This window comes from Pleurodeles waltl, chromosome 4_1 (genome assembly GCF_031143425.1).
Source record: "Pleurodeles waltl isolate 20211129_DDA chromosome 4_1, aPleWal1.hap1.20221129, whole genome shotgun sequence".
Classification (NCBI taxonomy): domain Eukaryota; kingdom Metazoa; phylum Chordata; class Amphibia; order Caudata; family Salamandridae; genus Pleurodeles; species Pleurodeles waltl.
In genome coordinates this window covers 291,468,794-291,494,091 of record NC_090442.1, presented here as the reverse complement: position 1 = coordinate 291,494,091, position 25,298 = coordinate 291,468,794, and the positions used below count along the sequence as shown (strand labels likewise).

Below are 25,298 nucleotides of genomic sequence, written 5' to 3'. Positions count from 1 at the left end.
GATGTCATTTTGGCATTGGTCAAATAACACAGTTGAAAGTTCACCAATGGAGTCCATCGATTATTATTATTTTTTTTTTTCCATTCCATCGAAGTTTCTTATAGTTCGTAGTAGTGACATCCCTTAGTACAGTAGGGGCAGGATTAAATATAGGGAAACCACAGCCAATCTCCAGGCATTGTTTACCATGGTCGCTCTTATCTGACTTTATAATATGGTACTTAGTGATTAGAGTGGGTAGGGACAGAGAGGCCGCAGTATAATCGATTGTTGCTTGGGTTCCAGTGACATAACAGATAACCGCTGGCGGAGTATCTTGTAGAAAACTCCCATTTAGTAGTCTGAGCCGAAGGGCCTCCATATTTTTTACTAAGGAGATTGCCTTGGTGTTACACTTGCATTAGAAGTTTTGCTAAAGGATCTTAGATTGCAGATAAAAAAATACATAACTCAAATCACAAAATTACATTTTCCTTATCACAATTATGGAAGATTGTTTTTTATGTTTTTGTGAGTCCTCTAATCTGTTTACTCTTGGTTTTATTCTTAGGGTTGTTTAAAAACTATAATCCTAAGAAAGGCATTGTATGAAAACCAATTTGCACATAAACAAAGACACTACCCTCTCGTTTGCCCTGGCCCTGTGATGTTTTAGTAAGGGAAATAAAGTTTAATAGCTATTTAAATCACATAATTATGAAATATGGTTTTCTTGCATCTTCTACATGTTTGGTGTGGGGGGGGGGGAATGCCAGAATCACGTATTTAGAAATTGGTAAAGGTAGGCAAACTTGCAAGAGAAGTGAGAATGCTTATGTTTGCAGTTTACAATTGCTAGGAGGCATTTAACAGCAAGACAACCTTAATCGAACCGGAAATAGTAGACATTCAGAGCTAAAACCATTGGGAATTCTCTTCCCTAGCCTGGCCTAGCTCGTCCCCAACCTTTTTTGCCTGTTACATGTGTACCTTTCCAAATAAATAATCCAGCTATCCTCATAGTGAATTATAAAGTATCATTGTATGCCGCTCACTTGGCCTAAATCCACCAGATGATTAGAACTGTTCGTTGGGAATGATTGAATAATATTAGAGCAGGTGAGTGAGCTGCATTTTGCATCAGTGTCAAGGTCTGACATGTATGTCCATTCAGTTGATTTCAGGACATACCTGTGTGAACGAATTTGTGTAACATTGGCTTGTGTCATGTGGAATAAATGAAATGAGGCTCAGAGGTGAGACGGTCAAGCACACCCAATATGTTAGTTCTACTCTCAGTCGCTCCTTATGTTCTCATAAAGATAAATATATGATAAATACCTATGCCCTGTACCTGATTTTTTGTAGTACCTGGCGAGAAGGATAGTCACAAAGAGTCAGTGTGGAGAGAGTATACAGTGAATCCTGGCCAAAGCGAAGCAATTGCAGAATTACTGTCCTCCTGATGTCTGGGCTGGTAATGTAAATGTGGGCCATCTGTTTGTCTACCTTTTATTAGTACTCAGCCAGCGCTGCCCATTGGGGTTATCCATATTAAGACAGTGTTACACAGGGTCCTGCTGCTCGCACTTCCCTGTTGCTTCTGTGCCTGATGTGGGGTGAAGATGGTATTGTTACTTACATAATCCCAGCAGCCTTTTCAGTGTCAGCCATCTTCGCCCAGTAGGCATTCCATCCATGTGTATTCCCTAAGGCAGACATCCGATGTTGCACAGCGTTGTGTAGATCGATGTTGTACCTTGCCAGGGTAGGAGAACATGCAATGCTTATACAGTCAATTATTTTTCTTTCTTCTACGTTGCGTAAATTTAGTGGTCGGTTCTATTTGGATATCATTTTGCCATTGTTGTTTTCTCCACTTCTGCTTTAGATCACTTCATCTGGAGTCTCTGTAATGGGGTTTAGTTTACTTGTCTGATTTAAGGTAAAATTTATGACAGTGGTGAACATATTCATTATTTTATTTTGTTTATTCTGTTTTTTTAATTCAAGATTAGATATCATAGCCAGTATGCAACCACCAGCTCCATCGTGCCATTAAAAAGAAGAACCTTCTCTGAATTGGGAGATGTGTATAGATATTTTTGAGTTAAGTTGACGTTTTAGAATGTATTGACTGCCACACCATACCCTAGGCTGCCCCAAATGATTCTTTTTCCTTATGAAGTTAGATTTGGATGTGGAGTAACTAAAAGAGTGAGTCTATTTGCCACATCTAGTGGATCATTATGTAAATGTAGATATTTACACATATATAGTATGACAAATATAGGATCGGTATGGAAAGGAAATAAACTCAATGTTCCAGGCAAAAGCAACACCCATGCTGATTGTTTGTTTGTATAGTGTATCACTTTCCAGTCTTTGGGGATGACGAAAAACTAAAAGGGAGTGAATGTGAATTTGCTTTTCCTGGTAAGAATGTAAGCAGAGTTTCCTTAGGTGGGACTTGTCACAGCTTTGTGAAGGAAAGGTGGAATGCAGAAAGCAAACATGACCAACCTTTGGAAGTTGTGAAGATCTTTTATTTCATAGATGTGGCCTAATGAGAGCAAGTTGATGAGCTAATTTTCAAATCTTATAAAGGTTGATTTCATTTGTGGTCAGTGATGTACTGTTGGTCAGAGACAAGACAATCCCTCCATTTGGTTTGCAGAGAATTTAGGGTCATGAAGGCCTGGTTGGTATGTTTAGTACTAAATGTAGAATTAGCCAACCTTTTTGGTGACCTGTGCTCGATGTTGAAGTGACTAGGATGCTAAAAGTGCATAGTGTTTGTGCAAAGGTGTTGAAACAGCGAAATCACGTATTGATGCAGCTTCCTCGCTAGAATTTCCCCAAGGTCTTTGGTGCAGATTGGTGACTGACATAATTGGGCCATTTGTAGTTGTACTGCACAGAAAGGTTTTTGCATTGGTGTTGGTTGTTTACTATTGTTAGCAGCTTGAAGTTAAAATGGTTAGCAATAGAAGGACGGGTGCTATTGAGTTTTGAGAGAGCGTGTTTTTTTCAGAAAGTTGTAGCTCAGTAAATAATTTCAGGTAAAGGTGCCCAGTTCTCTTTGTAGGAAATCCAGAGTTTTGTGGCAAAAACTGGTATTGTGGATAAGAGTTCTCTTTTTGCATCCCGAGTGCAACAGCCAAATTGAGCATGCAAGCCCCTTACAGATTATGGATTGGTCAACCTCTACTAAGCTGAGTACACCAAGGTAATTCTCTTGCTGACACTGTGGGATGAACCTTGTGCACTGCTACCAGAACCATTTGCATCTTGTCCATTTCTTTCAGGTCAATCCACGCTAGAGGCTTTCTTATCAATCAATCTATCTGTATTTGTAGAGCGCAGCTTATCACCCCAAGATGTATCCAGGCGCTGGGTGGTGCTGTTGCATGCTGGCAGCCTCTCGTCAAGAAGCCAGGTCTTGAGCTTCTTCCTGAAGTCTGGAGGGAGTGAGTAGTTTGTAGGTGGAGGGGGAGGTTGTTGCAGGCCCTGGGGGTGAGGTAGTAAAAGGAACGGCCTCCACAGCGGCTTCGGCAGACTCGTGGGATGTGTAGAGTGGCAAGGGAGGCTGACCGGAGTTCTGTGGTAGGTTTATGGAAAGTCAGACGGTGGTTGATTTGTTTGGATCCGAAGATGTGGAGGGCTTTAAAGGTCAAGGTCAAGGTCAGGGCCTTGAATTTGGATCTCTTTTGCATGGGCAGCCAGTGTAGGCTTTTGAGGTGTGAGGTGATGCTGGTGCATCTGGGAAGATCAAGGATAAGTCTTGCTGAAGAGCTTGGTATAGTTTGAAGGCGGTTGAGGAGTCGATTGGTGGCTCTGATGTAGAGTGCATTTGTGTCATCCAGTCTGCTGGTTAAAGAGGGCCTGGGTCACCGTTCTTCAGTTGTCTGTGGGAATCCATCTGCACATTTTTCAGAGCATGTGTAGGAGGAGGAAGCAGGAGGTGGCGCCTGACGCTTGAAAGTGAGACCACTGTAGATGCAGAGGTTGTGGGCATGGTCTGTCAAACGTCGGGGCTTGTCCGAGAGTGACAGTCCACCAGGTGTCATCCCAGTGGGATGCGTCATTTGGGGGAAATTACAATTTCTGTGTTGAGTTTCAGGCAGTTGATCTCATCCATTCTGCAATGTTGGTCATGACGTTGCTGAAATATGCTCTCGTGTGGTGTGGTCCTCTGAGAGTGAGAGGATGAGTTGCATGTTGTCAGCATATGAGATGATGCTGAGTCCGTGGCTGCGTCTGATGTCTGCCAGTGGTGTCATATAGGTGTTGAAAAGGGAGGGGCTGAGAGAGGACCCCTTGGGAATGCCGCACATGATGATCTTGGGTTCTGAGGTGTAGGGAGGTAGGTGGACTCTTTCGGTGTGTCCTGTGAGGAAGACGTGGATCCATTTAAGGGTATTGCTCCAAATTTGGAGGTGGTGGGGTCTGTTGATGAGGGTGTGGTAGGAGACGGTGTTGAAGGCTGCTGAAAGGTCAAGGAGGATTAAGGCTACTTTCTCTCCACGGTCGAAGAGGGCTCTGATGTCGTCCATTGTGGCAAGCAGGGTGGTCTCTGTGCTGTTTTTGACTTAGAAACCTGATTGGGAGGCATCCAGTAAATTATGTTCTTCTAGGTGTTCAGAGAGCTGCCAGTTGATGGCTCTTTCTAGGACTTTGGCGGGGAAAGGAAGCAGCAAGATTCGGCAGTAGTTTTTGAGTTGACTGGGGTTGACAAACAGTTTTTTCAGGAATGGTTTTACATTTGCTTGCTTCCAGGTGTCTGGAATTGTGGCTGTCATGATAGGGGCATTGAGGAGGGGGGTGAGGGTGCTACTGATTTCTTTCTGTCCCAGGTTGAAGATGTAGGGGGGCATGGGTCATTAGGTGATCCAGAGTGGGTTGCGCTCATGATGGCCGATGTTTTCTGATTTGTTAGTTGCTTCGAGTTCGTGATCAGGTGGATGTAGATTGCATCTGTCTGGGTTAGGTGGTCGAGGCTGGTGGTTTGAGGGGAAAAGTTGCTGTAGATGGCAGCTATTTTATTGTGGAAGTAGTCTGCCAGAGAATCGCAGAGGGCCAGAGAGGGTTGGATTGTGTTATCTGTAACTGCAGGGCAGGGGAACTCTATCACTATGCTGAAGAGCTCCTTGTAGCAGTTAGTTTTCTTCTCGAAGCAGTTGAACAGGACGTCCTTTTTTTGGTTCCATGAGGTGGTGATGATAGTTGTTGAAGACACCTTTGAAGGTGGTGTGGTATGATGGGTTCTTGCTAGTGCACCATCGTCTTTCTAGTCTTGTATAAAAGGCTGTGACAGGCCGATAGTTTCATTAAGGTATTTATGTGGGGCCATGACTTGGAGGTCAACATTTCTCATGGCCCTTTGTGTTGCTTCTTGTCCTGTTCCCTCCTGGTACTTTGGGGGAACTCCACAGAACCTCAGGAGTTATGCCTCACAGGACCCAAGAGTCAAACATCCAAAAGGGTTCAATGCCAAACCAACAGCTAGGGATCCCCATTACCACGGCTCCAGCCTTAGTGCAAGCTGCTCTGACGAACCTGGACCTAGTGTGGTCTGGCCTGAGGGGATCCACACCAGGCCAAAGGTAGTCTTTGCACACATCCCATGGGAACGCCAGTTATCAGGATTAGGGCACACCTTCTGCGCACCTCCTTATTTAAGTCATGTCTGGCTTTTCAGGACTGCTTCACTTTTGGGACTTCAGCAGGAGCAGACTTGTGTCATGCAGCTTGTCAGTTTTAGCTGCTGCTCCCTGGTGCTGTAGCTCAGCAGACTTATTACCACCACTCCTCATCTGGCTAATCGACTGGGCAGCAACTTGGAAGAACAGAACAGATGCATCAGACTATATCAAAGATATGCATGCACCCTAGTGCGCTTCACCACCTATCAGCAGAATGTCTCCTACGTGTGCCACCTGCAAAATTCATGGCTGTGGTTGCTTCCTCTGATGCAATCTGGAAATCAACTAAATCACTAGGCTACTAATTGCAGAGTGCATGTCTGAAAGGCATTTACCTATGCAGGTTCATCAAGCACATCTGCTGAATGAAGCTAATGGATGTAGGAGGACATCAACACTACTCTTATGTTTCTTGTGCGTCCATGTGTCCTGAGGAATCTCTGTAGGTCAGGGACAGGGCCCTCTTGAGAATCGTAAATGCTGATTTGTGCTATTATGTTCGAAGGTTACATATACCATGCACAACTATACACAGCCATATGCTGCCCTGATACTAGTCTTGAAGTTTTCTTTCTAGCAATATCTTTTAGTTCTTGTGTGTGTTACACCTGTTGCCAATCCACTTGACAGACGCTATGGGGTCAGTTTCTTTCAGATCAGTAAGATACTTTCAGGAGCTGGTGAGGACTTCTTGAAGAGGTGTCCAGCCAGTGAAAGATGGTTTAAGAATTCAAAATCCGTAATGGATTTCATTCATTCACCCAGGTATCCCAGCCTTGTTTTATCTCATGTAGCAAGGTGTCAAATAAGACCTCATTTTTCTTGTTCTTCTATTTCCTCTCAAGTCTTTCCTTTGTGGGGCTAGAGTTGGCCCAGAGCTATCTGCCACAGATTCGTTCATGCAATTGTTCTGCGATCTGTCAGCATTACTGTACTCAAAAATGGCTTCCTTCCCAGACAAGGGAGAAAATTCAGTATGGCAGGTGCCACCTCAGCAAAGTTTACCTTCTGAGCAACATACAAAAGTTCATAGGTATCTCGCAATGTCAAAACATTTCACAGATGGTGGAGGAGGGTACAATCACCTAAGGGACAGAGAACCTAGAAGAGTGCACAGATGTTGCCAAAATAGTATCCGTAACAGGGGTGATGCTCTACCTTGGTAGCATTCAACTCCAACACTCTCTCTTATCTGGATATTGGCTGGGTTCTCTTTCACTAACTCTAACTGTTATTTTGTCCTCTCTTCCTTTTCCTTCTTTCCTCTGTCTTTTTCTAGTTCAGCGCTCTCCCATTTCTTGTGAGCTATTTTTCTCCTTTACTGTCTCAACTCTTTCCTTACGAGTTACTGTCATTTTCTCTCAATAAGAACTCCTAGTCTTCTCATCTGCTAAGGCATTCGTCTTCAACAAAGTCTGCTCCATCTTCTTCACCGCTAAGGCGTTCAACTGTGAAGGCCCTTCAAAGCTACTTAGTCTCGGGATAGTGAATTATAAGAAAACAAAGGAGCTGATAAATGTATTAGTGAGCCTTGTGTTAGGAGACCCTGTGTGGGGAAAGTGGGACCTTCTGGGCTGAAAGGCCATAATAGTGGCAATGAGCCACCCTTTGCTGGTGTCCGATAGTATTGAGAGACCATTGGTTCACTGGCTCCTGGTCAGGTAAAGGGCATCTTGACCAAAGCATGAATCAACAATACCTCCACGAGAGGAGCAAATAGAACCTGATTCCAGAATTGAGACATCTTCTAGCCATTGAGCTTAGTTCCTAGCTCAGTGCACAGACTACAGATTCCTCCAGTCCTTTGAGAATGGTAGAGGAGGCGAGTACAGGCCCCACGAAGGCAGGGAAAGGGTTGGGACTGTTGGAGGCTCGTCCTGCTATTTTGAGAATGCAGTGTATCCTTAACACGGATGTCATTGTGATTGTTCCTGGGCAGATGGCTGTAGCAACCCGAAGCCTCGGTCCACTGTATTCCCTCCACCCAGGTCCTTTTGACTCACTTCTAGCAGGCGCAGTCCAGTAATACATCACAAGCAGGTAGGCTTCTTCTCTTTACAGGTCTAGCACCAAGGCAGTTCAAACATGTTTCCCAAATATAGACCCAGCCTGGTGGAACGGCATGTAGGGGTCCACGCCTGGCTCTTCTGTATCTTCCTTCCTAGTGCTGCTGCAAAGGACCTCCTCTGTAGTAAAAATAAAAAATAAATAAAAAGGGTTGACCCACGTACTAACTGAAGAGAAACCCTACTTTTAATTGAGGAGGGACATTACTTTTCCTTGTCCGGTGGACAGTACAACACCCTCAGCAAAAATGCGTGTCTAGTCAGTGGAGACTGAAATGTACACGCGTGAGATGGCTTGTCCTAAAATACATGTTTTTCAGTGGAGACCATCATTTTGTGTAGCTCACCGCGTGGAGTCCAAGTGACTCTATCACTCCTCTATGACGATGAACACATGCAGTTAGCCTTCATACTTGTTCCACAAATTCTGAAGTCCGAATACCACAGACCTTTAATAGGGGAAAGACGACGACGAGCATCCACTCCACGTTCGTACAGGTAAAAAGCCCGAGCCCTGACTAGAATATGCTCTACCACTACTGTCTTTTACGGACGGGGGTCACTCTCTCAAAAGGGGTTCAACTTGGGTGACACCCTGACGTCGGAGCCCAGCACTGATGATGAAGATTGCAGGCTATGCCTGTGGTGGTGGAGTCCATGGAAGTAAAAGTACACCAGCCTGTTCTGTTCGGGAAATTAAAGGGGCGAGGCATGGCATGACAGCTTCACACAGCAATGCAGAGAACTTTCATACCAAAAATTCTTACAGAACAATTTAGGTTATCCAGGTTTTTATGAAGCTATTGACGTTTTAAAAAAAAAAAAAAAAAAACCGCGGGCAACCTTAACAAAAAAGCTGTGTGGCAAAAAAAAACAGCTTATGACAGTGAAAGTTTATTAGAATCAGATTTCGGTAAATGAGCATGTATACTCTCTAATAAACATTTTTGAAAAAGTAAATAACTTTTTTTCAAACTGCTAGAATTCTCTATAAACACTTATCTGTGTAAGAAGGTACCTTTCTCAGTCTAGTTCATTTTATCTTGTTTATATGACCAGCAGAGGGCAGTCGTGCATTGAGAAAGGCTCTGTGTTGGTGCCTGTGTTTTTTTTCTCGTCGAAAGAGAGAACATTTCTTTCACCGTGGACACTTCTTAAACAAGCATTTTCCAATGTAATGGGTCTCGCGTTTGCTGGAGTTAGAGCTATTAGCATTGTAAACTCCTAACCGGACTTTTCTTGCCACATAAATTGAAAATGAAAAGTAAAACAGTTTCACATAACTAACCGGACCTTACTTGCCATATAAACTGAAAAGTAAAAGTTACACTTAAGCGAGCCGAAGTCCGCCATCATTGCAAAGCAGACACACAAAGGGAAATAAAAGGTCGCTCGCAGTGAAACCTATCCGCAAAAGTGCAATTATCCATGTAACCGGCAAAAGTGCAATTATCTATGTATCCGGCAGAAGGGCATTTACCTATGTAACAAGATCGATGTCATGCAAAGAGCTCGGCTTCTGCCCAGCGAGATCGCGCTGCAAATATTAAGGGAAACAGTAGTCCAGAAACCAGACAGAAAACATCGAGCCTCGTGTGTTTTCAGTAGTGGGTTGATGCACTCGAAGAGGGTACTAATGAAAGCAAGCAGATATTAAAAGGCAAGCCCATGAACCAATGAAAGTGACTGACGTGACATGGGTGCGGTTAGAAGCCCAAAGGGAGATTACAACAGGGTACGTAGCGCTTTGCGCTTGCCCCTAAAAAGACATTTAAAAAAAAGTAATAAAATGCTTTTAAATGAGAATTATAGATACATAGATTTCATTGTAGTTAGTGGATACTGGGAGTAAATAGTGATAAAAGTGGTTCCTAAACTGTACAATGCCAATACAAATGTGCAATAATTATGTGTCCTTATTAGCAACAAATAGATTTTTCTTTATAATGCAAAGGCATCAGAACATACTCTGTATGTGTTTTGTTTTTTCGGTGGGGCAGGGTTGGTAATCGTGTTTGAAATGTGCAGTTACAAATGCTATATATTGTTGTTTATCTGGGACCACTAAGTCTAGCTCAGTTTTGCAGAACTGTGCATATTTCTTATTTTCTCTTTTTTTGTACTGAAGCAATTTAATGATTCTATTAGCATGGCAGTAGAACTCCTAATTTTAGTAAGCGAATGTAAGTTAGTTACCTAACTTACGCACCTGGACAACTAGCCTGCCACCTTCTTGTGGCTTCCAGTACCTGCTTGTTCTAGACTAATCCAGTGACACCGCAGCTGCCTGGGCTTTACCTCTGGGGTTTTCCCAACTGAGTTTTTCCCTCTCACTGTTCTTCCCGCCAACAGAAGCCCCGCCCACCCCAGGAACTCATTAATGCAGGCTGCAGCACCCCAAAGGCAAGCCCTTCTGCACCCATCCGTGCCTGGACTGTGCCCAGTGCCATGACCGCTGGTCCTCCCTCTACCCCAAAGATACACCATTGCTGAGCTCCACCACCCTGAAACACGGACGCCGCAAGAAACCCTGCCACTGCGCCGACCCATGCTCCACATTAGAACCTTTCACCTTCACCCACTGCCACTTCACCTGCCACAGCACACACACACCAGCCCACCAACCAGCCCCACCTCGAACAGACCACAGATACCACCTGAACAAAAACACCAACTTGCATGTGACCTTCTCAACACACGCTTACTATGCAAGCATTCTACCGAATTATGGGACCTCATAGCCGCACTTGTCATAGTCTTCCTCACTGAGACCTGGCTCAATTTCCCCCCCCCCCAGACATTGCCACAGCGATCACCAGAGGATATAAAATCATTCACCAGGACGACACAAACAAGCTAGGAGGAGGAACAGCCACCATCCACAAAGAGCCCATACAGTGCACCACCATGGAACATCTCAACTTCAAGATCCACATGGACGACAAAACAACCATCAGAGGCACCCTCGAATACCGACCCCCAGATTTGCGTTCCAGCTTCTGCAACACCATTGCAGACTTCATTGCATCCCTAGCCTTAGATTCCAAGGACTACATCTTCCTCTGTGACCTAAATTTCCATATTGACCCCATTGAGAACAACACTGCACACCTCCTCAACAGTATGAGCAGCCTCAGATTGACCCAGATCATCCACGACCCTACACACACAGCAGGACACAAGCTGGACCCCATTTTTACCTCCAGCAACTGCGTCAAATACAGCTATGTCTCAGAACTCACATAGACCGATCACTCCATCGTCCACTTCAGTATCTCCAGCTCCCGAACCTCCACCCCTAAGATAACCAGCACCTTCCACTGGAGGGGGGGAACAAAATTTATTTCAGAAACCAGGTGGGCAGATGCCCACAGCACCTCCAACCCCGCTACCGCCACCAACCTCGAAAAGGGAGTGAAAAACGTCAACGCCTGGATCACCAATTGTGCCAACAGCATCGTCCCAACAAGAGCAACCACCAGAGATAATCCTCCAAAAAGGCCAGCTGGTACCCCCAAGAACTCAGAATGGCGAAATGAGACCGCAGACGGCAGGAGAGATGACTCGCCAGCAAGGATTGCCTCCGGCAAATCAGTCTTCAAGACCTCCCTCAACCTGTACCACCAACTGCAGAGGGCAACAAAGAGGACAGCCCTTGCTGCATGCATCGAAACCAGCGCCACCAACACCAAGGAACTTTTCAACATTGTTAAGGAATTCTCCAACCCATCTGCCAGTGAAAACATCACACCACAATGTGGCCCATTTCTTCCACAACAAGATCGCAACAATATACAGAAACTTGGAACTCCAACCCACACCTGTGGACTTCCTCAATAGATACGCCACTACTGTAACCGTTATGAACCACAAACTGACAACCTGGAACATCCCCTCCACCCAGGACATCACCTCCACCATTAAATCCATCCATTCGGGAGCTCCCACAGACCCATACTCGCTCCACATCTTCAACCTTGGAAACCAAAGGATCGGCCTGTAGTGGATCCTATTTAGATTTAATGGGAACATGGAGTTTATCTTAGCCTTTTGGTTTGCAGGCCTGTGCCCCTGTCACTTAGTGACTTTTAACCTACTTAGCTTGCTCTGTTTTAGCACATTTATTTAATTAATTCTTCCAAGATGGCTGCTATGTTTATAGTTAGGAAGATGTTTTAGTTTCACGTTATCAGTGCTACTCTTTAAAGGCGTCACTATCCGCATCAAAGATAAATGAGATACCCAGGTATTTACATTGTGTACTTTCCCACTTTCGTGTGACAGTAACATAATGTACCTTTTCAAAGAATTGTTTAGATAATTGCCGCATATCTTCTTATCTATTGTTTGGAAATATACCTGTCCGGTGTCCTACCAGATCTGTATAAATACATCTCACACAGACAAGATAATCAGAGGGATTCCTACCAGAAGCCATCAATGCTATCTATACTATGTCACCTTGAAGCTGACCCAGCCTTCGTATTACCACAGAGTCTGATCTAGAGACCTAAGTCCAAGGTAACAAGGGGTTTGGGGGGGGGGGGAGGGGACTCTTCTCATGGACATGGTACTGGCAGAATAGGTTTAACACACCTAGCTCTCTTTAGGTTAGGGGTTAGGTTCACCATGCTAGGCTATTAGGGCTTGCTTCACACCTACTTTACATCTTATGTTATTGCAAGGTGGTGGGGGTCTTTGTATTAATGACTCTCGTTTTTACAATTTTGTTTATTTCACTGTTCATTATCCTAATCATTGCAGCCCATGCAGCTTACGATAGATTGAAGTCTTGTTAATAAAACCTATTGAAAACTTCACTGCATCTCTTTCATTGCCTGTGTGTGACTGAGAGATGTTGCTCATGTGTGAAAAGGGTAATCTCCGTTTAACCACAACTTCCCTGAGATGTCGTACTCTGGACTCCATGCGTAAACGTTGTTACAAAACACTTTCTACTATTTGGGTTTTTGGTGAAGTACTGCTTCTGAGCTGGGAGGATTGGGACCACAGTTGCGACTTGTTGTATGATTGGCCTAGTCGCCTACAAACAGAAGTGTTGTCATCCTTAAACAAGCAGTCTTGCTTAGAGCAAGAATTCAACTACGACATGGCGCCACCAACAATGGTGTTTAGGCACTAATTTATGGATGCCCTCAGTATCTCTGTCTCACATACAACAGGTACCCTAAGTGCCATTATATGGAGACATCCGTGGTCTTGGGGAAGATCCTCCTCAGCTGAACAGGGAACACCTAACTTGGCTGTAGGCTTTTCAAACTCTTAAAAGGACTTTCTCACCAGTTGGTGTTCCACCTCTTTACCCAATTCACAAATACGGCTAACGCCATAGACATTCCTGAAAATGATAGACAAGTATTAACACTACATTTACTAGCGCATGGCTTAACAGATGAGGTTGGGTATGTCACATTCATAGTAGAAGCTAATAAAGCTTACCAAATAGAAACATTCTATTATTGGGTCACCTTTCCTCAGGAAGACCAAATATCATACATCTTCCACACATAAAGAATTGCAAACGTACCACAACAGTACCATGTATACCAGTATCTTGAAATACCGATTACTTATCAATAACATCAGAACTGGTTTAATGGCGCCCCAACCTGTGAGGTTAGGTCCCTTAGGTAATGAAGGACCAACATGGCCAATGTTTGCCACATGTATACCTCACCCCGGTGTACAAAACATGAAGGAAGCTGATCTGCACAATCTATGCATTGAGCTAGTAACACTTTATAGATAACTTGTTCAAATCGTAATGCGAACATTGAACACAACACCAGCACGTCTAGCATCTGCTGGAAACCAAGTGGCCACTTCAGGGATTAATCCACAAACCGTACACTCTATCATGGGCAAAGTGCCCACGGTTCAAGAGAAAATCCTGTTCTGGATAGCCCAGAAAATAAGTCAGCTGGAAACTGTTTCCCCATATGGGACCACAGGAGAAACATAGAATTCTCACAATGTGCTTGCCCTTTGGGATGGTTCCCTCAGTGAATGACTGCACCCCATTGGGTATAGTCTTTGCTGCAATTTATACTACCACACATGGTACCCCAACACTTGCCAATTTATCGGAAGTGTTAAAACAAATTCAGAATGAGAACGGGGCTGCTCCAGCCCTAGATTTGAGAATGAAATTGATGCGTAATTTTTACGCAGTCTCCTCAATAATACTTGGTAACATAAAAGGGGAAGCTGTAGCGTTGACTATAACCCAGCAGCTCTGAGATATTCCATATTTGGATCAGGAGAAGCAAATACCGAAAATGATTTCCAATACCTATAAAGGTATAGGATGGGATAGTTTGGGAGCCAAACCGAAAAAGCTTCAAATGCAAAGTACCAACCCAAAGGAAGGTACTAAACAAGGACAGGAGGGATCTAAAAAGCGCTGGGATAAACAGCAAATAAGACAGACTAAGTCAGAGAGCAGATTCTCAACGCCTGGGGAACTCCAAAAGGAGATATATTTTCAGAAATAGAGAACATATAAAAGCTCCTGACAGATATACAGATTCACGTCCCTCATGTTCCTTTCAGGAGGCACCAGTTAGACGTAGCGAGAGAGTGGGGCGGTCAGAGCGATTTCCTGACTACGTGAAACAGAAGAAAAACTCACCACAGTCTTCAGACAAAAAAGAAGATAAGGCCCCACAACAAAAGCCACAGAGTTTAAAAAGAAAAAGGTGGCAGCACTGTCCATAAAAAATGCCAGTAAACTTGAGAACGTTGCTGAAGAACATGACTCGGGCAGTGACCCTGCTAGACAGCACGGCAGAAGTCATGATATGTTGCTAGGGTTTGAAAGATCATCTGGATGCGACAGCGACTTTAGTGCAGTCGAGACTGCGGGCGGGCACGTTCTCCCACCCAACAGGGTTTATGATTTTAAATATCTGAATTGAGAGAGACATAAAGCGCACCATTAGTGTGATATTCTGGGATGAACTTAGCTGTGACATCCTGCTGGCCGAAAGGGTCTGGCCACCTGAGCACGTCTGTAAGCTCCCACATGGGGAAGATGTCATTTTGCCTTTTTTCTCTGATCTTGTTCCAAAGGTGGTAAAACAAGCCTACGCTGTCAACTGGGCGTTAAAGCAGGCACCTGTGCTATACCGCAACCATGTAGGTTTGGATAAGGATTCTCCTTGCCATGTAATACCCTTTAGGTCTACAACCCAGCCGCAGCAACAATATCCTGTTAAACATGAAGCTAAAGCTCTGATGAGGGAGATCCTCACTCAGCTCGAGTACAAGGGACTAATTGAGCCCTGTGTCTCTGCAATTAATAATCTGTTATTCCCTGATGCAAAATCTGACCATCCTTATAGAATAGTCTTAGACTACAGACATTTAAACAGTTATACACGCACATAGGCAATACATAATTCACATAGTACAGCACTAATTAACAACAAAGTGCATGAAAAATACAAAACCACCTTGGATATCTCCATTTTTTCTGCCAAAACTTAGCACACGAAAATCGGGACCTGAGTGCATTCTCATTTGGCTCACAAAAATGCTTCTGACGTTTGCCCAAAGGCTACAAGAACAGCCCAATTCTGCCCTCAGCCAGAGTAACCTCAGTATTGCATGATATTGATCCCGAGGTGTTGTCCCATGTGGATGACACCTATCTCACAGATAACGACCTCAACATTCATCTTGCCAGGATCAATCGGATTGTTCTAGGATTAGCAGCCCTTGATTACAAATTCAATTTTAGAAAAACTAAAATAGCCTTTTTCAGCATACTGTTCCTGGGATATGAGCTATCAAACGAGGGCAAGAACCTGGCCCTGCACTTTTTGGAGAAATGTGCTCTACTCCAGCCACCAAATACTATCAAGAAACTATAGTATTTACTTGGTTTCTTTAACTTTGGTAGAAAGTACATTCCGGACTATGCACAACGTGTCAAGCCACTCTGACTTAATATGCCCAGATTTTTCTAGCAGACACTGGACAGTAGAGAACACATGCATCCATAGAGGATTGCAACAAGACATGCTAGAAGCCAAACACTTACACGCATGTGACAAAACAAATTTGGTCATCAAAATAATTGCTGGTACCACTGCGATCACTTATGTCACCTTTAATGAAGGCAACACGGTGCCCATAGCATTTAAATCACATTTATACTCTAATGCAGAACGACGCTTTGCACACACAGAAAAAAATCTAACTGCAATACAGATGGCTGTCATTAAGGAAAGGCCACTTGCCCAAGGGAAACGCATTATTGTCGTTACACCAGTGCCAGCCTTAGGGGCTGTCACCAAAGCTAGTGTTCCTAACGCTAAACCATTACATCCATGTTGGATACAATAGGCAACCTCCCTGACTGCCACCAATGCTAATTACATCTTTGAGCCTAAACTTCGTGCACAAGAATTTCTCCAATTTGAACAGGAGTACCCTGCACCTCTAGACATCTTGCTACTTGACAGAAATCACACTGTCATTTACACCGATGGCTGTGGAGTGGTGAAGGATGGTGTAGTCCACCCTCACAATACCTACACGCAAACCCTGGTGGACTGTGCAGCTCAGCTGGCTGAAGTCAAAGCCCCGATTCTAGCACTAGAACATACAGATCCAGGACAACTTGCGTTGATTGTCTGTGATATATTCTATTGTGTCTGGGGTTGGAGATCAAGTCCCAACAAAGACCAGAGATTAGATCCAGTAAAAGCAGCGCATGATGGTTCGCCTCTGCACATGCTGGTGTTGCGGCCACAATAACAGTTTTAGAGAAACGCTTCTGGCGGCCAGGTCTATGCAAACAAACCAAGCAACATGTCCTTTCCTGTGACATTTGCCAGCAAATTAAAGGCTCCAATATCAAACACCCTCCGCAGACATCCCTCTTAGTGTCCAACAGGCCACTACAATGTGTGTACCTGGACCATTGTGGTCCACTTCAACCTGAAGGTGTGTACAAATACATCTTAGTTTCTGTAGATTCTTGTTCTAGATTCCTGTGGGTATGGCCTCAGCGGTCAGCTGATGCTCGAACTGTTATAAAAGACTTGCTGATCTTTATAGGTACATATGCGGTGGCAGCATTCAACTTCAACCAGGGCCCTGCTTTTGCTTCTAAGGCATTCAGGGACACCATGGGGATGATGGGTGTTGCACTCCATTACTCCTCACCCTACCATCCAGAGGGAAATTCGGTTGTAGAGAGAAGGAATTGAGATCTAAAGCAGTCCATAACAGCTGGAATATTAGGTTCTGGCCGCAGCTGGCGTCGTCACCTATATGGGGTCCAGAGAGCACTGAATAATCTGCCAAGAAGGTCCTTGGGGGGGATGCACTCCCTATGAGGTTTTCTTTGGGATACCTATGTATGTCCCAAATCTAGGTGGCCCTGGTCTGGTGGCAACAGATACACCTTTTGACATAAATGAATGTCTCACTGTATTACAGGTGTTTCAACACTTTTGTGATGATAAATCATCCACCAGTGCTGTCACCTTAAGAATAAGGGATTTGCCAGCAACTTCTACTGGCTGGATTCCTAAAGTTGGGGATCTGGTTCGTGAGAAGATTGCTGTGAAGAAAGAATTCGGCCCATCCTACAGAGCATTGGTCCAAGTCCTGGGAACAAAAGGTACCAGAGCTGTCATCTTGCCACAATGCCCGGTTCCAGTGCTAATAGATTTGTCTCAAACTCCAACATGTGGTCGATCCTGCACAGTACACCCAGAGGGCCCTTGTTCCCAAGTCCCCTCTCACTACCCAACAGGACATGCATCTTCAAAAGAAGAAACAACAACACTTCTGACTACACAAGCATGTCCAACAATTCTACAAATGCCTCCTCGAGTGTGGGGAGGGCAGAAAATGAGCTTTTGCTGATTCCTGTTACCACTTCAGTGACAACGCCGGTCTAAGATGTGGCTGTCTTCTACTCCAACACAACACAAACTAATGATATTGTTTACTATGAGCCTCCACACAAAGTGGATCCATCCACCAGTAATGCACTGGCTTCTGTGTTTGCAGAGACTGCTTCTGGTTATTTCACGACCTTGATGATTTTTCCACGACTTCATCCGCACCTGCTATTGAAACTGTTTCAAAGACACGTAAGCTGTACATATATGGCTTAGAAATACTTACTTAATTTATCCATGGAATTATCTGTGGTTATTTTTGACATGGTTTGCATTTTGTCCATGGATTGGTTTTGTGACTGTGCTTCCTGCTTATAAATGGTCATTACCTTCCTGAACGCTCCTCTGTTGAGCCAGTGGATGAAGTTCTAACTCCATATCTTTCCTCACATAGGGTCCGAAGAGTCTTGTCCCTTGTGAACGTTTCAGCTGTACCGATTCCTGATGAGATTGTGTGGGATAAAGTTCCATTTGATATATACAGGCCTAGTGAAGTCATTCAAATTCCATATGTTTTCAAAATATCAGTGACTGATATAATTACACCTGGTGTTGTTTCCGATGACTGGGATGTTGATACAGTTGATTGAATGTTAAATGAAGCGAAGGACTATGCTGTATTTGAAACTGATGATGTGTACACTAACATAACGAATTATGGGGAAATATTCTGTTATAACAACTGGGGACATTACTACCTGCACCATGCAGCTAGACACCGATCAGTATTCAATTACACACAGTGGGAACACCGTTCAACTCTGCCTGTGGGGAGCCCAAAACATTATACAGATAAATTCCCATATTTCTCTAGGCGTGACATTAAAAATGCAGACACATAGGGGGTCATTCTGACCCCGGCGGACAGACCGGCGGTGCCCCGCAGGGCATTCTGACCGCGGCGGTTCGGCCGCGGTCAGATGCGGGAAACCGGCGGTCTCCCGCCGGTTTCCCGCTGCCCTGCAGAATCCTGCGCTCCGCCGCCATGGGGATTCTGACACCCCCTACCGCCATCCTGTTCCTGGTGGGTCTCCCGCCAGGAACAGGATGGCGGTAGGGGGTGCCGCGGGGCCCCTGTGGGCCCCTGCAGTGCCCATGCCAATGGCATGGGCACTGCAGGGGCCCCCGTAAGAGGGCCCCACAAAGTATTTCAGTGTCTGCTATGCAGACACTGAAATACGCGACGGGTGCTATTGCACCCGTCGCACCTTCCCACTACGCCGGCTCAATTCTGAGCCGGCGTCCTCGTGGGAAGGTTGATTTGCCCTGGGCTGGCGGGCGGCCTTTTGGCGGCCGCCCGCCAGCCCAGGGCAAATCCCAAAATACCCTCAGCGGTCTTTCGGTATTTTGGTGGGGGAACTTTGGCGCCCGCCGAAGTTAGAATCACCCCCATAGTATTTCAAGTTACCAACTACTAGAATTAGGGGAACACAAAATTGATTTACTCAGATTCCTTTGTTTTCCGACTTGCAGTTGAAGGCTATGAATACCGGAAGAACACTATTGATTTAAAGAGTATATGGAGAGCACAAGATTGGCAAATTCAGGGTAGGGAAGCTTTATTTAGAGCGTGCTTTATTCCTGTGCAAATGGTCTTTTTAAATGACACGATTCAACAGACATCCTGTCTAGGGTTAGGTAAAATAAAATAAATGAATATGCCCATAGGTGGGGAGCCGTACCGAGACCTCCACCTAATAACCAACTAATTCACACTGGTTCCCAAACTGTCATCATCTCCCCTGACGGATTGTACTTATTTTCTTCCCCCCTCACCCCACCCTTTCAGGAGACAAAACAGACAGAAAACCTTCCTGCAATAGAGAATATAACAATTCTCAGGCCATATTTATTTACAACCACGTAAACACAACATAAAAGAACATTATCACATTTGTACTTTATTTCCTTTTTCATCCCTAATTTACAATACTTATTTAAAACATGCATCTCAAGTCATTTAATGGGGCAACATCTTGTACTCAATTTAAATTCTTTAAAGGGAGCCATGGTTGACCTCCCCCCAGGCACCTGTGGCATAGACTGTAGACTGCGGGCTGCGTTTCCTCCCCCCCCCCCCCCCCCACACCCCCCAAACAAGTTGCACTTCACAAAGCAAAGCCACACTCAAGATAGATAGAACAAACCATGCCAGAGCCAACCCTAAGAAGGGATCCCCCTGGCACCCGATGGGGCTGGTCCTGGGCAAATGGGCCATACCTTGGTCCCCTGGCGCAGTCTCCATCCCCCCAAATCCCCAGGGCCATGTAATGGAGTACCGTGGGGAGGGCTATGGATATTCTTGGTAGCAGTCGTCCCGAGCCCCTTTTTCTACACCCACAGCACTGCCACTCTGGTTTGAGCCAAAAGGCTTCTGATTCTGTCATGAGTTTGCCTGCACTAGTATTCTTGATGTCATGGTTGTCCACCTGCTTTGTGCCCAAACATGACTCCTTCCCTCTCACAGGCCTGGATGGTTTCCCGACCAACCAGGCCTCCCCCCAAAGACTAAGATGCTCGGTGTTGAGGGAGGCACTGTATTGCAAATGCCACCAGGTTCTCAACAAACAGTACATGTCCGCCCTCCGACAGTTGTACTCCATCCTTGTGAAACATTGCCTCCCCTCGAAGGCACCCATGCCGAACAGTCCTTAGCATTGATGTATTGAGAAGCAGTTTCATGCGGCTGCTCAGCCGCCTCAATGATTCGCTAAGGGCCTTCGTTGAGCGCCCTGACCTCCATTTCTGCCTAGGAATGATATGGGACCATGCTTTGATAGTCCTTGGACACCTTTTTGCTAACTAGGAAGTCTCCATTATCAAGTCCTCAAACACTGCTCTTCTCCCCATTGTCGGCAAACCTCCCACGTGAAGGATGATGTGTGCCAGTGGCGGGAGCCGTAGTCGCAGATCCTCTTCGAGCTGGGGAAGAGCATCAAGGCGCAGACCCCCTCTTGCTATCCAAAGAAACTGGAGACCTGCGCCCAACTGTGATACAGGTTGAAGAACGGCCGCACCCAACGCAAAAAGAAAAATCCGTTACACATGTCATTATTGCCGTGTGCCAACAATTATTCCTAGATCATATGGAGACGTACATAGCGCTTATAGCAAGCTGACTTCCACCTCCAATCCCTCTGAATGTCTCGGCATTGAGCCCTGCCCTCACAGCTGATGTTGCCACCCCTATCCTGAATAAATGGTAACTAAATTTGCCCTGCATACCAGCCGCCAGCAAGGCTTTGCACAATACTTGGGAAAACTGATGCGGGGGGGCCCCAGATGCATGAACCAATAAGGAGGTGGAAGAAACGAATCTGCAAGTACCTGTGAACTGCACTTACTGGGCAACCACAGAAGTCACCAGCCCTCCTCAGTACAAACTGTTCGCCTCTGCCTAATTGGTCTGTCTTTGAACATGGTACAGTAATTACCAAATCCCCTCCACCCCCTTTCCAGAGAACATGTCACCAAAATCCCACCATGAATGTCCTGCTTAGATCTGGCCATAAGCTCCGAGACTCAAAAAGCTCCATAAAAGGCAAGCGCGAAGGCCGCTGAGAATAAGGTGGCCTTCTAGTCAGAGTCACGTATCCCAGCCAGGGCCCCCAAGATCTTTTCCAGCTTGTCCACGTCAATGGGGTGCCGCTGGTATGGAATAGTTCCTTCCAACCTTTCCCATCCCTTGAGTGCCTTTTTGATAAGGAAAAAATGAGAATGATCTGCACCCCCCTAATTTAGTAAAAAAGTCTATGGCTGAGATGTGACACCTGGCACTCACAGCAGATTTACCCTGACTTTGCAAGCGCTCAAGAAATCCCAACCAACTACTCAAGGCCGCACTAGGTGGTTGGTAGAGGTGTGTGTTGTGTAACTATGAAATGCATTCTCATATGCCCTTCTTGTTTTTGGTGCAAGGCTGGCTGCCACTAGATCCGCCAAAGGTGAGTTCCAGGAATCCACAGCTGTCCTGGGAAATATGTGGGCTCCAGCTCAGCCCCAGGGTGGAACGCCGAAACTCCTGTAACTTGAAGCGAGACAATGCATCAGCTGCATTATTAAAAATACCTGGTACATGCTTAGCTTGAAAAAAAAATGTATTCTTCAAACAGATCAATACCATCTCTTTTAACAGTCTGAACACCCTTCTGCATTTAGCATGTTGAAAATTAATACTTTGGACCACTGCATTGTTGTCGGACCAAAAAAACACAAAATGGTTGCGAAATTTGTCAACCCATATGTGTAGCGCCACAACTATAGGAAATAGCTCAAGGAAGGTTATGTTTTTAACCAACCTGGATGCCTGCCAAGACTGGGGCCAGGCTTGGGCGCACCACGTGGTACCAAATATGGCCCCAAAACCACTACTACCCGCTGAGTCAGTAAATAAACCAAGTTCTTGATTGGACCGCAGAGGGGCCGGCCACACAACTGCCCCGTTGAAGTCCTGGAGGAATGCCAATCAAATTCTTAAGTCATGTCTTGATTCAGCAGACAAACGTGTCCTAGGATGTATTTCCCTCAAACCAGACATAGCCTGAGCAATAGAGTGTGAGAAAGGGTGTCCCATTGGAATAATCCTCGGGGCAAAATTAAATTGACCTACCAACACCTACAACTAGCGCAGGGTGACTTTCTTGGCCACTAGGCAGGCTTCTATGGATGCCTGGAAAGTAAGAACTTTATCCAGGGGCAATCTACACTCCCCCTTTACTGAATCGAATTCGATTCCCAGGAATACTAAGTATGTGGCTGGCCCTGTCGTTTTTTCTTGAGCTAATGGTGTCCAAAATTCAGTCATCAGGGACTTGAATGTAGTCAAAGACCTAGCACACCTGTCCGAGCTGCTCGGTCCTAGGAACAAGAAGTAATATGGATAATGAATAACAGCCGATGACCCTGAAACTTGTGTAAAGACCCATTCCAAAAAGGTATTAAATTGCTCGAAATATGTGCAAGAGACTGAACAACCCATGGGCATGAATTTATCATAATAAAACTTCCCTCTGAATTGGAAACCCAACGGATAGTAATCATCGGGTGAACTGGCAAAAGTCTGAAAGCTGATTCCGTATCTGCTTTTGCTACGAGTGTCCCTTGACCCAGTTCCCTTAGTAATGTTAGGGCACCATCAAGAGATGTATACTTGACTGAGCAGAGCACTGAATTGATTGCATTATTCACAGAGGCTCCACGTGGAGCTGAGAGGTTGTGTATCAACTGAAATTCACCATTGTCCTTGTTGGGAACCAACCCCAGGGAGGAGCAGACAAAACCAACAAGTGGGGGGCTGTCAAATGGCCCTGCAATCCTGTTCAAACCCAATTCCTTCTATATCTTGCATTCAGCTACCTCTTGTGCAATGTCTAAAGACTGCTGGTTTTTACAAAATTCTGGACCCTACACCCCTGAAGCTTGGATCCTGAAACCATAGCGTAAACCTTCATACAACAGTTGGGAAACTTCATGCTGTGGGTACAAATTAAGCCAAGGGTTCATAGCCAAGAGAGATACAGGTGAAGGATCCCCAGGGATCAAAGAAAAATCCCCCTCATTTCTGCCCACCCATTTCTTTTGACTTCTTGAGACATTTGAACTCGGGGTGGCCTGCCGTACCGCAAAAGGAAAAATTGTGCTTGAATTTGCAGGAGCCCTGTGGTCTAGAACATGCCTTCTTGTTAAATGCCCAACACGCCCCCTGGCGATGCCCGTTTCCTGTGGGCCCCCGAAAAAAAGACAGGACATTGGCCTCTGTTTTTTTCAGCATCATACGGGGCAACCATGCATTAACATCAGTCTGATCTCAGCACATGGCAGAGTTTGACGCTTTTTTCAACCTGAACATTTTATCATACTCTTTCCAAATGGATCTTCTAAATTCCTCATATGCACCCACTATTTTATTAAAATATTATGCAGTCTGAGGACCTAGTTCAGGGACTTTCTCTAGCAGAAAGGACTGATAAATGGTAAACCCTTTTTATCTAATTAATAATAGTCTCATCACCTTAGGTTTTTTCCATTTATGTGAACAGTCTTTACTCTCCTCCTCAGCTGGCTTTACTATGTTTTGTTCAAAAATATCTACAAACGCACCCTTTTGATTTTTTGCCCTTATCGCACTAGATATGTGGAGCCCCAGCTCATCCCTAGGAGAAAGCACAGGGTCATGTGTCCCACCCGGTTGATTAACGCCCTCACCATTTGTCTCTGCTGGTGAGGTCCTAACAACAAAATACTAAATAAACAAATAATACAGTAACAAAGTGAAAAGCTATAAATACTTTCAGCCAGGTAAAAGAAAAAAGGTTCACAAAGAGCCTACAACAACTAGTACAAACAAGCCCTGGACATATAATGTGCTGAGTTGCTAACAAAAAAACGCCTCTGTCATCTACTGCCCTAATAATATACAGGGAAAGTCAGTATGATGCAAAATTGCTAAAATAACCACAAAACAAGTGCTTCTTGATCCTGCTGCCCCGAGGAGCCCACCACCCCCCACTCAGCAAAGAAAAACCCCACTGCACACCTCAGAACACAGCCACGACCCCCACCACACCTTCCCCTGCCTGTCATGCCTCTCCTGGTCCCAGGTCCCAAAACGACAGCAAGGCAGCAAGGGCCAGTCACGAAGGTCAAGGGCAGACCTTAAATCAACCAAACTGTGGCTTTCCTGCCAGCCACTGCTGCCACAGGCCAGGGAGAGGTTGAGGCGACAAGTCCTAGGGCAGGTCTGCAGCAAGGAGGTCAAAGGCAGCACCCGGGGGAAGCAGGAACAATTACTTGCCAAAAATTCCTCCAGTCCTCTGGCGGTGGGAACGTCGACAGTCGTCAGGGGCAGCCAGGGTCTAGAAAACAAGATGACCTGATCGGGACTTGCAGTCCCTTTTAACCTTGCCCGGCTGCCCCTGCCGACCGCCCCAGGAACCCCCACCATGTCCCCCATCTTCCAATCAGCTCACCCTGTGGGGTGAGCGCAAATTTTAAAATTGTTCGGCGCCCACTGTTGGGCCCAGGACCGGTCCAATTCGGCCCGCACCTGTCATGGGGGCATGCTATGCCTTGGTGCTGCCCCCACCCTGTATCCCCAAGCCGGCAAAGTTCACCAACTGCCAGTCCTTCCTCAATGTCACCGAGGGAGATTGAAATTCAAAGGTTCAGGCCAGTACCTATAATTCTTCCCTTTAATGTCCCGGCAGGTGCTTAGTATGACCAGTGAACACAAATAGGTGTCAGGCACGTTTTGTGAATTCCTCAGGGGCTTTCAAGATCAGCCCGCTGGACCCTCGCTTTGTCTTGGGTCAACACTCTGGTATAGTTACTACATACAGTGTGGGTAAACTTTGCCAACAATGGTTACAGACTAACAACTTAGCAGCAGTTAAGGAATATCTTAATACTCTTTCTGAAGATATAGACTTACAGGACTTCTTGTTAGGTCCAAGAAAGCCACTCTCTAAAAGACTCATCTATGTTATGTACAATGAGATTTGGAGCTTTCTCAAATAGAGGCTGGTGCACGTTTAAGGCAGATAGATAAAGAGACTATAGAAAAGGCTCTAGCTGTTGTTGATAATGGCAGGAACACTTTGTCCAACAGG

At 45.3% G+C, this 25,298-nt stretch overlaps 1 protein-coding gene across 6 annotated transcripts in view; it reads left to right on the top strand.

The window, feature by feature from the left end:
- The window catches only part of LOC138287696 (NAD-dependent protein deacetylase sirtuin-3-like), a 287,131-nt gene that overhangs the window by 122,742 nt on the left and 139,091 nt on the right, over positions 1 to 25,298 (top strand). The window contains exon 2 of one of the 6 annotated variants that reach the window (XM_069228357.1): positions 1,348 to 1,456. The exons of the other annotated variants lie outside the window; for them this stretch is intronic. The gene's annotated coding sequence lies outside the window, so the exon portion shown is untranslated. The remainder of the gene's footprint in view (positions 1 to 1,347; positions 1,457 to 25,298) is intronic. 6 annotated transcript variants of the gene reach the window in all.